The sequence below is a fragment of the Polistes fuscatus genome, unplaced genomic scaffold, assembly GCF_010416935.1.
Source record: "Polistes fuscatus isolate 324 unplaced genomic scaffold, CU_Pfus_HIC Scaffold6, whole genome shotgun sequence".
Lineage (NCBI taxonomy): Eukaryota > Metazoa > Arthropoda > Insecta > Hymenoptera > Vespidae > Polistes > Polistes fuscatus.
Window position 1 is genome coordinate 82,888 of NW_025113140.1, and position 14,191 is coordinate 97,078.

Sequence of the window (14,191 nt, forward strand, 5' to 3'; positions counted from 1 at the left end):
ACGGTGCCGCGTGCATCAGAGTTTATCCAAGTTTTTACAGTTATCTTAGGATTGTCCCCGACGAGACCAACGCACACGATTCTTTACTAACTGTCTTTCTTTCCTTATTTATTTATTTTTTTCTCTTTTAGCTGTGTTTCTTTTCAGAGCGACGGAACGATCAATGATTATTTTCTTCCGTTGGTTCTCTTGCGCGGACAAATTTATGGCATTCGAAGTCTTGATATATGTCAAAGTAAACCAACAACAAATAATACTTTTTTGCAATTAGTTGACAAATAAAATAGTCTTAAAAGCGAGAAGGGCTTGGGATATCGTAACAGTTTTCGATCTACCGCAAATGAAAATTATTCCTAGATAATTTGCTGACACCTCGATAAAAACCTACTTATTCTGCGTGTCAGTCCGGGATCAGGTCTAACGTATCTCATCTCTTGCTTAAAACCGCAAATTATTTCCGTTACGTTAAAACATTGTACCCCTCTATGAACGTACCTACCAACCTAACACATAAATTGCATTTCGTTGACACGTACCTATGCAGGCAGAGTTCAAGAATATACTGCTGTATTTCGTCGTAGAGTTGATTTCACGGAGTCGCATGACCGTCGCTAAACTTACCGCTAGTCGGTCGCATTTACTTTGAATCCTCCTAATGCGTCACCTTTCTCATTGTTTCGCATCTTCAAACGCATAGAGGATTCGTCTCTGATTCATGGTTTATTCGTAAATCATATAGCATGGTTACGTGAGTCTCCAAGAATGTAGGCAATGAAGTGCTTTAATAATACCCGATGGCGTGAAACCAACTCCACATTAACGAGCACGTCTTTTATTATTTTTCTATTTTTATTAACTATAGAACAATTTACATCGAGAGACATTCCCACGAGAGGACTTGTCTTATCAAAAATTCGGATTTTTTGGTGTCAAGTACGATTAACATTTGATTTGCTAATTATTGTAAGATCAATGCGTTATGCTTTTATTTATCCTTTATAAATAATATTTAAACGATGATTGCTATGCAACGAATTATAAACTCGCGTTGGTACAACTCGTTAGTTCGATAAAAATTATTCAAATATTTTTACGTTTGATATAAATATCATAGTTAAGTGATATAATAATAGATCGATAAAAGAAGACATCAACAAAAATAAGCATAACAAAGTGTATGGGCTTTTTTTGAATAGAGATCGTTAATTCATCTCATTGTATCATGCTATTATCCATGCCTAAGTAAGTACTTACTTACATGCACATGTTTAAAAAGGACACGAGATTTGCTCGAGGCACGACTTTGTAGTGCGATTGTCCGCGATCTAAATTAAGATATATATCTCTGTGCAATTAAGAGCCAATCTCATCGGTAGGAGTCCTAAGGGGCCATTATTATCACGGCAATGAAATTGCCGTTCGAAACACACGGTGAACCATCGATTATCCTGCGTAAGAAAGTGCCGTTAGGAGAAGTAATAATAATCACGCTACGGGATGATCGAATTCCCATACGTTTCTACCTTGCATTTTTATCAACTTTTCTCTCTCTCTCTCTCTTTCTTTCTCCGATTGTGAGTAATTCCCTAATCGTTTCTTTGAAATTACAAAACGTAGTACTTTCCTGATCGTTCCCGTCGCTACAGATTGCCATAAGTTATCAAGGTTAGAGATCAAATTCAAAAGATCGCTCTCAATCTTGCCGTTCAAATCTTTCAATTTTGCGTGTTACTATTATGAACTTTACTTGGCATTGCTACCTCTAGGTTGGTAGAATGATAGTATTTTTCTAACTAACTTTACTTAATTTTTCTTTTCCCAGTGATCTAAAGAATAACATCAAACACATAAGTAAAAACTCTACTTGTAAGCTTTAAAAAACTTCTTTAATTATACGTTACAAACACAAACGAACTGTAGAGAAATATAACATAAATTCTTGAATGATTTACCGTATATGGAGTCGAACTCGTGTTGCGTCCTGTGTACTCTTGAACCCGGCACGTAACAACTCTTTCATTCGCTGTACATATATTTTTTCTTCTATATCTCCAGGTTGTTAGAACTTGCGAACAATAGGAAATAGTTTTTCGTCGGTTAGAATCCGTTACTTGGTTTCGCGCTTTGGGATTCCTAAAGAACGAAAGAACTGTGAAGCAAGCGGAAAGCGCATACCTACCAAACGTTGCTAAAGTTCGAAAGAGCGGGCACGCCTCGTAAACCGGCATTCGAACCATGCAAATCGTCGTGTTAGCCTCTAAGAATCTTTGAGGTCGTGCGAACCGTAAATTTTAATCCTTGTCCGTATAAGGGTAAGGCCGTACTCTCTTTTTCGAATGGTTGGAATCATCGAATCGTCAAATTTCTGTTTCATTGCGAAGATATAAAGCGGAGGAAGCGGTTTACATGGCGATTTATAGCCAATAGCTTGCCGTCAATTTCTAAGTCGGTGAGAAATAAGTCAAATGAAAGGAGACTCGTCTCGTCTCGTAGGTGGCGAGACGATTTCTTTGCTGGATTTCATCGTTCCACCTTAAAAACTCATTTCACCTTCCGTTAACGTTTTCTACGACGAGCGGCACCAAGAGAAAAAGAGGAGAGAAACAGATTTGAGAAACATCGATCTTCTTTATTTATAGCCGACCTTAACGGCGCGGCAGCTATGTTATTTGTTCGTCCGTTCGTTCGTTCGTTCGTTCGTTCGTTCGTTCGTTCTTCTACTTCTTCTTCTTCTTCTTTATGTCTTCGGCATTCGTGGAGAGAAGATTCCTGAGCCATTAGGACGCCGCGATTTTTCTACGATTTTTGTCTCTCTTTTCTCGTGTTAGTCAACCAAAGACGTAACTGGGCTGATTGATTTTCTCAGAAAATGTGGTCATGTTTTATAATACAGAGATACTTGACTTTTTAATATTTATCTTGGTGTTTTTTGGGCGACAACAGCACCGTTGCGCGATATCTTTCCGGAACGTAGGAATCTCCATATTCCAAGGGACGAACACGGGTAGTATATCCACATAGCTTACACGCATATATGTATATGTATATTAAATATAATATATAAAAGTTCTGCACGCTTACCAGGTGGTCTCAGAAATGACGCGCTGGCTCTACATTCAAAGGGTCTGCTCGGTTCGTTCTTATTGCTTCTCGGTTTACATCCTATACATATACCATCTATCCACAAGGAAACGTCTCGATATACGCGTAGGACCTTCGACGAAGGGAATTCTTTGAACTTTCCATTTCATAATAAAAAGAAGCGAACTTTTATGACGAAGGGAGAGTTTATAGATGAACAGGAGAAGGTGTCGAATTTCAGTTAAGAATTTAGTTTGCAGGTGGCCTCCTCCTCCTCCTCCTCCTCCGTCTTAGGTACATCACATTTTTATATTACCAATATAGTAGCGAATGGTTGCTGGATAATTTGGTAGAAATTCTATTTATGCAATATTTTGCGATGTAATATTTTATTAGATATTTATAAATTAGAATCGCTAGCAAATGCCCATAGCTGTATCCCGTTAGTCCGTATAAAGAAAGTCTAGAAATTTGATTAACTTCGTGGCTTATCAAGTTTTACCCGATCGTGGCTCATTTTCATTCCGGTCGGGAAAGTAAGTAAGTGCGGAGATAACAAAAGAGCAATATCGTCGTTAAGACGCGCCGAGGTTCATGAATATTGTTCGCAATTACGTATATGTGCGGGAATATACATTGCTCGCGGGTATAATTAAGGAGGATGGTGGAGAAACAAGGGATAGGGATTCCATGTGGTTTTACGCTCGAAGTTTGCTCGTGATAGCACCGGCCACAGAAAAGAAGGAGGAGGAGAAAAAGGAGGAAAAAGTAAAGGAGGGGTTGGAAGTATCTCTACGTGCACCGACCTACCTGCACTTAATTGGACAGTCTTCCTTTCATATATACACAGGGGAGTGCATAGGTGAATGCATAGTTTTATCGTTAAATCATTTTCCAGGGCTCACGGCAGGTCATCGTTGGGTTATTGTCTCGATTTCATCGACAGACGACGATCTGGAATGTTCAACCTCCTCCCCGTTCTAAAAGTTACAAAAGGAGAAACTTCCGGATCTCGAGATCTGAGATGATCTCCAAGAGAACAGAATGCAACGTTGAAGCTTTCGCTTTCCCTCGAAAGTCTTCGCCAAGCATCTCTCAATTTTCACGCTCGTTAGAACCTCTTTGAACGTTAGATCGATGATTTCGTTTAGTTGCTTGGTTCATGAGAAAAGGAAGAAAGGAAATAAAAAAAAAAGGGAGAGAGAGAGTCGTTTAAACGGTCAACCACGGTAGGTCGAAGGAATTTGGTCGAGTTTCTCGTTGGAAAGATAACCCTTTTCTCTCTCTTTCTTCTCGTTCGAGGTCGTAGGTAGCCACGTGCTCTGTACGATCCTTGCCGGATAAAAGGAGAGGAATCTCCGGGTTCAGAACAAGCGGGTCACGAGCGTCACCCCGTCGCCGTTGTCTCCACCCACCCACCCTGTCTTTCTCCCGCTACCAACACAACCAAAACGATTCGAAATCTGGGCTAGGCGGAGTACACTGCTGTAGCCATGCAACCAATTCCTTTCCTTCTTTTCTCTTCTCTTCTCTTGTTGTTTTTTCTTCCTTCTTCCGTCTCTCTTGCGAGCAAGGCAATTTAGTATACGCATATCTGGAATGACGTATGGTTCTCCAGTCTTGCAACATTCTCTTTCTTTCTCCGTCTTTCTCTCTTTTTCTTTCTTTCCATATAACTACGGGCAATCCTTCGTCTACCTTCCTTCGTCTACCTTCCTTCGTCTATCGTCATCTTTCTCTTTCGCGTCTCGACTCTCGGTCGCCTTCGTGTCTGCTACTTGGCTGCTGCACCGTTACCTAACCTCCAACACCCAGGACGCGCGAGTGCGATTACACGCATGCAGCGACTCCTCTTGCTAATCTTTAACTTAAACTATTATCTTTTGTCTACGTCCGGTGTTATGACATTTTTCTTCTTAACGCGATCTATCATTTAAATCTATTTGCACCAACTGTACTACTTCGGGTAGAAAAAAATGTTTTCATTTTTGAAGGAACATTAGAACATATAATTCCACGGGAGCATAAAATTTGAGTAATAAGCCAACTGGTTTAAACGGAGACTAACGTTTAAATATTATTGCACAATACGCACACGGTTAAGACGATCTCGCATCTAGCATAGAAGTTTTCTAACTTCGTGACTCGTTGCTTGCGTTCGAACGTTTAACCGGTCATAATAATCCACGATTACAGATGCAATCTCTTTGGTAAGTGATGTAATTGTAATATGTCACGAGTATGGATTTAGATGCGTTGTATAACATTGCTATATGACCGACATATTATTCTGTCACTCGGCGCGACAATAGGCTCGCGGGGAACACCTTTTACGAGTTGCGTAAAAGACCATTGGGTCTTGGATTACGTAATAGGTATATAGTATATAATATAAGGCTTCCTTCTCTACGATCTATGTTTCTCTTCTTTATCTTCTTTATTGAATTCATTTCTACACAATATCCTACGTGTCGAACATATCCGTTACCGGATGACGCTCATTTTTCTTTCATCGAAATCTAAGTATATATTGTATATTTATATGTAAGAGTCTCCAATAGTAGTTGTACTGTGGTTTAAAACAGTCATCCTCCTTTTACTTCCTACCGATATGCATCTGGATCGTCTAAGAACGATATCCTCTCGGAATAATCGCGGGTATCCGCCTGGCCGGACAATCGGTTCAACGTAAACGAGATTCGTAATTAGTATAATTAGCGTTATCGTATTGTAATTGCAGCTTTAAGCCAAAACGCTCTGGTCGTAAACGTTCCAAGCTTCGTTAAATGAGAAGACACATTTTTTTCTTTTTCTATTTTATGTTCTTAAATAATATGCTTCTTTACGTTCTTCGAATTAAAGACCTCTAGAATACATCAGAATTTCATTTTGCAAAATGTAATAAAAGCTTTTCTACAATTTTGTGTTCTTTTAAATGTAACAAAAAAAAGATTATAAGAATAAGGTTATTATTTTGTATTCCTCTTTATGATGCAAATAAAGTAGACACCATTGAATTAGATATTCCTAAGCTATAGATTATGTGCGTACAACGGAATAAATATATACGCGTATTTGACGGTGATTGCGTAACCTGGATTTCGCAAGATTATTACTTTTTCTCTTTCTCTCTCCCTCGTGACGTCGAAAGGCCGTGAAGGTTGTAGATTATCCACGGGTTGAGGTGACCGTACGGTACTCGCATTTAAAAAGTATATTGACCTGGTAATACGTGGGAACATTTAGAAACGAGCGTACTTCTCGGTTACTCATGGATGCATCTAACGTTCCTTTGTGTGTTGTGCGTTTTAGTTTGAGCGTGACGTACTGCTATAACTAACATAAAATTTCACAGACGCGCTCGTAAATTATTACGCATTTAGTTGAACCCCAAACGACTTTTTCTCGCTATCGTTTTCATCATTATCATCTAAGACTACTTTTCTTTCCTCTCAATTATTCAATCTAACGAACCGTGCATACGCATGCATCATTTTCTTTCGCTTATTCTTACGAGTCGCGAAAGTGTTTGTTTCCATTAAACAAAATGAAGTCGATCACGTTTGACGAAGGATGCATCGAATGTTTTCGAGAATAATAAGTTGGAAAATGAATCGAGTACGCGTGCGTGCGCGCACTCGAAGCAGTTTCATTATCTTACCCCAGAGCATTAATATAAGTAAAGTATACAAGCATAGAGTATAGAGATTGTTGAAAATAAATGATTCTCTGTGTGCGATCGTGGAGAGAAAAGCGGATGTCGTGATTCTCCCTTCGAAATCCGTCCACTGGGTATATTTCACTTGTTAACACGGATCTCGCGGTTTTATCTGCCGCGTGAAATCTTCGTGAAACTAACGCCTGATTAATTAGCACTGCTCGATTGCATTGGTGCATGCACGTGAATCTTAGCGTTGGTATATAGTAACATGAGTATAGAGTAAGTAATATTCAACGTTGGTTATTCGTCGTTAAACGGGTTGCACATCCTAACCAGTCTGGCTTGTGCTACGTTAGAAGGATTTGTGGTTTATTTCCAATTCAATATACGATGGAAGTTTCTAATTTGCATTTTATAGATCCTAACTGTGGATCGTTAACATATTTATAGAATAATTTGGAGAAGGACGTCGTTTACATAAATCTTTACATTTTAAACGTCATTATTTTATGTTAATGAAAATCACCTGTTTGTTTAACGAAAACTCTAGTAAATATAGTAAGTGAAAATAATGTTGGTAATAAAATGAAGATTTTAATTTACAAATATATGTAGATGTATTGTTTTGTTAAAAAGACTCGACGATTAACCAAAGAAACGAAGAAGGAAGCTTTTAATCGATCGATCTCTCAGGTATCTCGAAGGTGGTCGAGGTGACCCTCGAGCATCCGTGTTTCTTCTTCTTCTTCTTCGACTACTTCTTCATCGTCTCCTTCAGTTTGTCGCGAGCATAAGTTTACGTCCGATGGCAGTCGGTAACCCGCATTTCCGGCTTCTTCTTCACGGTTCTGCTGACCTCGCAAAAGGGAACGAAGACATATATAGGCAAATGTAGGCGCATATATGTATATACTTGTCTATATTGCATCTATTTCTTAAAAAAAAAAATTCCAATCAAATATGCACACATAGGTAATATAAGTTTGAACGTGTAAACGTGTAGAAACGCGTACTTTGTGTCGATTTACTGCGACGTTCTGCATTGCCCTCCTCCTCCTCCTCCTTCTCCTCCCTCAAGCACCCCCTTATGCATTCACATCGTGAGACCTGAAGCAATGTCGAGAAGATTCTTTCTTTCTTTTTCCGTTTACTCGGCAAAAGGAATTTGCTAAACGGTCGACAGGAGTGCAGAAATGCTGTACGGAATTGCGATTATCAAAGTTTTATTTCTATGAGCATTTACTATAACCTGAAGTTAGAATTTTTTCATGAGCTTCCGCACACTCGATTCGTTTAACGCGAATCCTGTTGTCCGATATTCGATAATCTTTGTTAAGTTACCCCCCCCCTATGTACGACTAATTATTTTCATGGTTGCTAATTAAAAATCAACTTTAAATGTGACACTCATCCGATTAACGTCTTATTGGACTAAGTAAGTGGATCGTAAGCAGTAGGCCGTGCCACATTTTCGAGAGAAAACCGTATGATCTCCTTTTAGAGTACGCTAAGATTCGTGGAATTCTTAGCTATTTTGTTGTCTTCTTTATGTGTTTTTATATATACCTCTACGTGTACGCGTACATCTATACGTGTACTATATCTATGCGTATACAAGGTGTCCCAAAAGTCGCTTTACCTAGAAAAAAGAAACATACGAAACAAAAGAATAAAATTAATCTAATAATATTTAACGCGTTTAATGTGACAATAATTTTGCATTGTTTTGCCTGTGACGCTAATGAAAATTATTTATTAATAGCAGCTGAAAAAAAATAATTGAAGATTTTGAGTTAGGTAAAGTGACTTCTGGGACATCCTGTAAGCACGCTCATCTCTTTCTTTCTTTTTACGTTACTCTCTTTTTTCGGTACAAAATAAAAGTACTGTGTACTACGATGTTACGATGTAGGTGCGATAAATCCTCTCCATTTATTCCAAACTAGGAAGGCAAGAGAACGTAATCCAGTTCTTTCCCTCGTATCGTGAGAATTTGTCTTTATGTGTTGCTCGGTAAATGCGTATACACTTAAATACTTGCACACGTAAGAATCTCCAGAAAGATGATACGAAGATTCGTGTCACTAGGTGACAGAAGTTTAATTCTCGTCCTTCCTCCTTCTCTTGACTCTCTTTTTATTTCTTTACCTTCTTCTTCTTCTTCTTCTTCTTGGTCTTGTTTTTCCTTTTTTTCCTTTTATCTTTCTTCTTTCTTCCTCCCCTAAATAGCAAGCCGACACAAAGAATCGTCAAGTCGGCATGCTCGGGGATCCGGTTTTTCTTTTATTATCTTTTCGACATCGTACCATTTTGTTTGGTGGCGGATCGAGTAGAGAAGAAACAGGAACGAGGTTTATGCGTTTAACATTTCAATGATTTTAACACAATGCCGATCTTAAAACTTATTTACCGACACTGATCTTAGTTTCTTAAGGTTTCTATTAAAGTAATGCTAAATAATATCCAAGCACTGACTTTTTATTCAGATATATGAGCGCGGAGGAAAAGATATGTTGCTTAAAAGCGAAGTAAGGAAAACTGGTTTTCTTGGCCTGCTTCTTTTATTTTCGTCATCAAATTTTTGCCCAAGTCGTGGATTTTCTTTTGGAGAAGTTGCATAATTGCTAAAAGCTTTGTTTATTATATTATTTGTTTTTATTTAATGATAAAAAAGAAAGAATCCGTTATACAGTCAGTGTGCATCGCAAGAATTGAAGGCAAACGATGTAAGCAAGAAACGAGATATCGATCACCTAAGGAGTATATGTTACCGATAGCACTTATCGATTTCAAATGTCCAACAACTCGACATCGTTCCGTAGTCCTCGTCGTCGTCGTCGTCGTCGTCGTCGTCTTTGCCTAAGATCGTCGCCGAGGTAAACTCGTTCCTCCTTCTCCTCCTCTTCCTAACAAGAAATTGATAAATCTACTTTCGGTTTTACGATTGCACATCGTGTGCAACTACGAATATATATATGTATACGAACCACCACGTGAGCTACATATAAGGTAACGGAGAGTACGAGCAGTTATAATCTCAAAGTTGGCGCTGTGCACCAGCACGAAACTAAACGAACGAAAAGTTACGTCAAGAATCCAACGGAGACTTTCTGTGAGAACGCGTCTCTTTCAATTATCTTTTAAAAGTCGCATAAATACGAGCCTAGTCACTGGCCGTCGTGAATAATACGAGATACGCGATCATCGTGCTCGAGGCGGATGGCCTTTCTTACTTACTTGGATTTTATATCATCCGTCAAACCTGTAATTATCTCTACGGAAAGCAGTTAACGCTTCCATCGATCAAACGACCCTTTTCCTCGTTATAGATTCTAAAGAAAATAAATCAAAATAAAGTAAGAAAGAGAGGGAAAGAAGAGAAAAAGAAGAGAGGAATTGTAATTACGTAAATTTCCTTGCCGTTCTTCGATTTTTCACGCTAGTTTAATGGCCAGTAAAGTGTAGTTTCGCGGAGATGAAGTCTCGTGCGGGAAACTTCGATGCCCGCAACGGCGGTGACACTCCTCTTTCCCGTCGTCCATTAATATAACCAGCGTACCCAACGCGATATCTTAATGCACGCGCGTGCTAGGACGACGACGACGACGACGACGACGACGTCGGCGTACTACGGATACGAGTGGAATGTGCCTATATATACAATACATACATCCTAACGAGTTATACTCCTCGCATTATACTCGCGAGGGCGTGGTACATCCAAGGAACGTCGTAAACGTTGACTTTCGCATAAATCCTTAAAGATGGTTTAATCGAGCCGAATTTGCAAGTAAATCGAAATATATGTACAATAGTTTTGAATTATTTCAAAATATTCGAACGAGTCATTTTTAAACGGAACGAAGCTTTACGATTGGAAAGGACGTCTTAGAGAGACTTTGAGCTTGTTCGAGACGTAAGGCGTAGGCCAAATAATAAAATCGATGCATTGTGTGTCTCGGTTATAGAAGCGCATAAATAGAAGGGTTCGCGTGCACGCGCGAGTTACAACTCCGACCGTGGCCGCCCACGCGTCGAACGCACGCACACACGCGCGCGCGCGCAGGTCAATGTATCCGTGTATGTGGCCTAAGTGTTGCTTCAAACCCGACTGGTTTACCTGGCTTGTCCGATCACGATGCTTCCAAATGGACAATGGACGCCCAATTCTAGGCGCGAAAGAGACACACAGGGGGTGGGGGAAGTTCAGAAGCTATTTTCGCTCTTGTAGGAGTAGAAAAAGATAAGTGGGCGTCCCTCCCTTTCGTACCTCGTCGATGATACAATCGCCAAGATCTACGGCCGTCCCTTTTCGTCCATGACACGAGTTCTCCTTTTCTCGAAGACGTTCCACCACCACTCGACACAATGTAGATATCTGTATATATTTAACCCGACTTACTAGAAACTCCTTCTCTCATAGTTATTTATTTTCTTGTGTTTGGAAGACGGTGTTAATCGTAAGATGATTCGTTCCGCTAGTAATTCGCTTCCTAGTTTCTTAGATTTATCGCTAGATCGGATTGAGAGTTGTTCCTTGAACACAGTTTATAAACGTTAGGATGTAGCGACTGATTGTTGTCTGGCCAGTTACGGTCTTGAAATTATCATTTTTATTTTAGTAACATATGTAATAATAACTTAAATCAACTATTGTTTTATTTATATATTTTTGAGACGGCAAAAATTAAAAGGCGAGAAGCCGTTGATCTCGTTCTTTTCCCGTTAGGCCTTTCAACAAAAAACGTTTTCATCCGGCCTACTGTCTTTTTCTCTCATTACTTTTCTAATGAATAGCAATAGCATAAAAGATAATCCATTATGAAATACGTTAATACTTCGGTAGCTTTCTACAGAAGCTAAGAGCGCCTTTAAGAGATCTCGCAAGTAACACGCTTCGTGGATTTAAAAGCTGACTATTCAAGTGTACTCGCTACTTATAATAATCCATCTTATTGTTAGATTTATCGATCGCATTAACACCTTCCCATTAGAGATTCACTTTCGCGATGCTAAAGTAATCATAATCTTCATTGCGAAATGACTCAACCACGTACGCGGTAGATTTCATTTGACGAGTCTCAAAAGAAACGAATTCTCATGAAAATTTTCTCTCATTATCTACGCAATTGAGATTCGTTCGTATCGTATATTAATCGATAAAAGATTTCGTCTGAAATATTCGCGTTAATAAAGTTTCATTGTATCGGTCCTACGAGATAAACCTAGGAGTGGAGTTGAATGGAGTCGAGGGAGGAGAAGAGTTTCAAACCGAGTCAGTCAATGCAACATGGAAAGAAAAAGAAGCGCGTGGCGCGCATTTTAATAGCATACTTTTTCGAGTCATTATGTCAATTATCCTCCCCCTCTACCCTTCCACTCTGTCTTTCTTTCTATAGTATATGGAAGGCGCAGGGTGTCTCTGTAATTATAAAACGTTTTACATCGCACTGGTCTAAGACGAGAAACTGCGAACGAGGGCGTTAAAGAGAAAGAACGCAAGAATTGTGTGCGTGTGTGCGTCTTTCTCTCTCTGTCTCTTTCTTTTTCTTTCTCGCGGAGACCGGTGAACTCGTAAGAAGGACAATCGTAACGAGCTTCTTCCTCTTGGTCTAAAGTGTTTCTCACTCGAAGGATGGTTTTTCTTCTCGTTGGAAAAAGATGAGGAAGAGAAAAGTTCCGAAGATAAGTTCCGAGGAAGTTTAGATTCCTAGTTGGTCGCGGTAGAAGAATTCACGACTCGTTGTCAAGTCTCTTGATGTTTTCTATTTCTCTCTTCTTTCGTGGTTTTTTTATTTGATTCCTAAGAACGTTCGGATGATGGGAAAAACGTGGAATGTCACGGGATTAATTGAAATCAGCATAGCTCGGCGCCGTGGTAAACGTTCCTTCGAAGAAACTCCAGCGACGATTAATGACCACGATCGTTTCATTCATCCTTCCTTTGGATTGAACTAACGCCGAGTGCTTTCGTGTCAAAGGTCAATGCCAAGCCCTTACTTTTCTCTCCCTCTTTATTTCATCGAAGGAATTCCTTATTTTCTTCATTCGCTTTTCCTGGCAGACGACGACGACGAGGACGACGATGACCATGCGAGAGCTCGCAATTATTCCTCAAATTACGATCGGAAGGTGGAAAGGGGATTGGGAGGTTCGAGCTCGCACGAGAAATGGCGCGCGGTTACCTTGGTAAATTATAATTCTAGATTCACATTTTCAGTTTGAGAGTAGATAAACGTCGAAAGGAGAAGTTTTACGATCCTACTCGGCCTTTAACACAATGTTAAGTATCATACTCTTCTCGACGCATGCGCGCCTCTACTTTTAGTAAGAGCGAGAGAGAAAGGAAGAGGTAGTCTGAAGAGGTAGTGCAAAAGCATGGTACACCTCACAAAGCCCATTGTTCTACCTCCCTGCGGTAACACGTCGCTAAATTTTAATACCAAGTGCAACTAATTGTCTTTATGGCGGTACACGCGTTCCGCACAATCACCTCCGCTAACACGGAATTAATGTTCGTGTTCTTCCCGTTCCTTTTCCAACGTTCCGTACCACGTGTCCTAGGAAAATATCATTTATCTCGCGTATTTTATTTATGCGTTATCGATCGATATCGAAATGTTTTCTACTCGATACGTAAGACTTTATTTCGTTTGAACAAAGTGGAAGTAAATAGTTGAGGATTCGTGTGCATTTCCAAAGGCAAGAAAAGTCGCGCGACACAGCGTGAAATCGAAGCTGGGAACGAAGTTGGATAAGGCGCGCAAGGTGTGGCTAAACACGCTTGCAACGAGCAATCATGTGCTATTAAATGGTGCAGCCCGACAGAACGGCCGAAGGAACGGCCGACGGAACGGCCGATGGAACACACCACCACTGGTCGTCGTCTCTTTCTCTTCTAACAGCAACCAAGTTTTCTGCTAAGGACTCGTCAAAGAAATTTATGTGTGCGTATCAAACGACGTCCATTACTTTCCTCTTGAAAAGCTCCCTCGAGAATCATGGCCTCGACCCGAGATATTAACCGTCTGTCTTTTTCCTTCCACCGTAGGAAGCTTCAAACTCTATTGTTCTCTCTTGCTCTTTCTCTTCTATCATACTTTGTCATCGTTGAAAATGGGAATCGTTAAAACGTTACTTTATTGCAGAAGAAAATTATTGATAATAGGAATGAGGATCCTAAAATGGAACGTAATAAAAAGCTTTTTCGTTGAAACGAAGAAAAAGTAACTGGAGCAGTTTTCGAGGCGAGCATGAATTTAGACAAATGCAAGCGTCGAGAATAGAAAGAGCGTAATTGCGCGCGCGCGCGTCACAGCGATTTACGACAATTTGTACGACGTCGTGTCCGTGCCGCGCAAGAGTTACGCCAGCATATATTTGACGCCGTGCCACGTAACTTCGATGTTACCACAACACCGTCGTCTTTTTATTTTCTTACGTTTCGTT

General features: G+C 39.9%; 2 protein-coding genes across 4 annotated transcripts in view; both read left to right on the forward strand.

The window, feature by feature from the left end:
- The window catches only part of LOC122523697, an 84,386-nt gene that overhangs the window by 62,845 nt on the left and 7,350 nt on the right, over positions 1-14,191 (forward strand). The gene's annotated exons all lie outside the window — the stretch shown is intronic.
- The window catches only part of LOC122522871, a 109,891-nt gene that overhangs the window by 31,621 nt on the left and 64,079 nt on the right, over positions 1-14,191 (forward strand). The window lies entirely within an intron of this gene.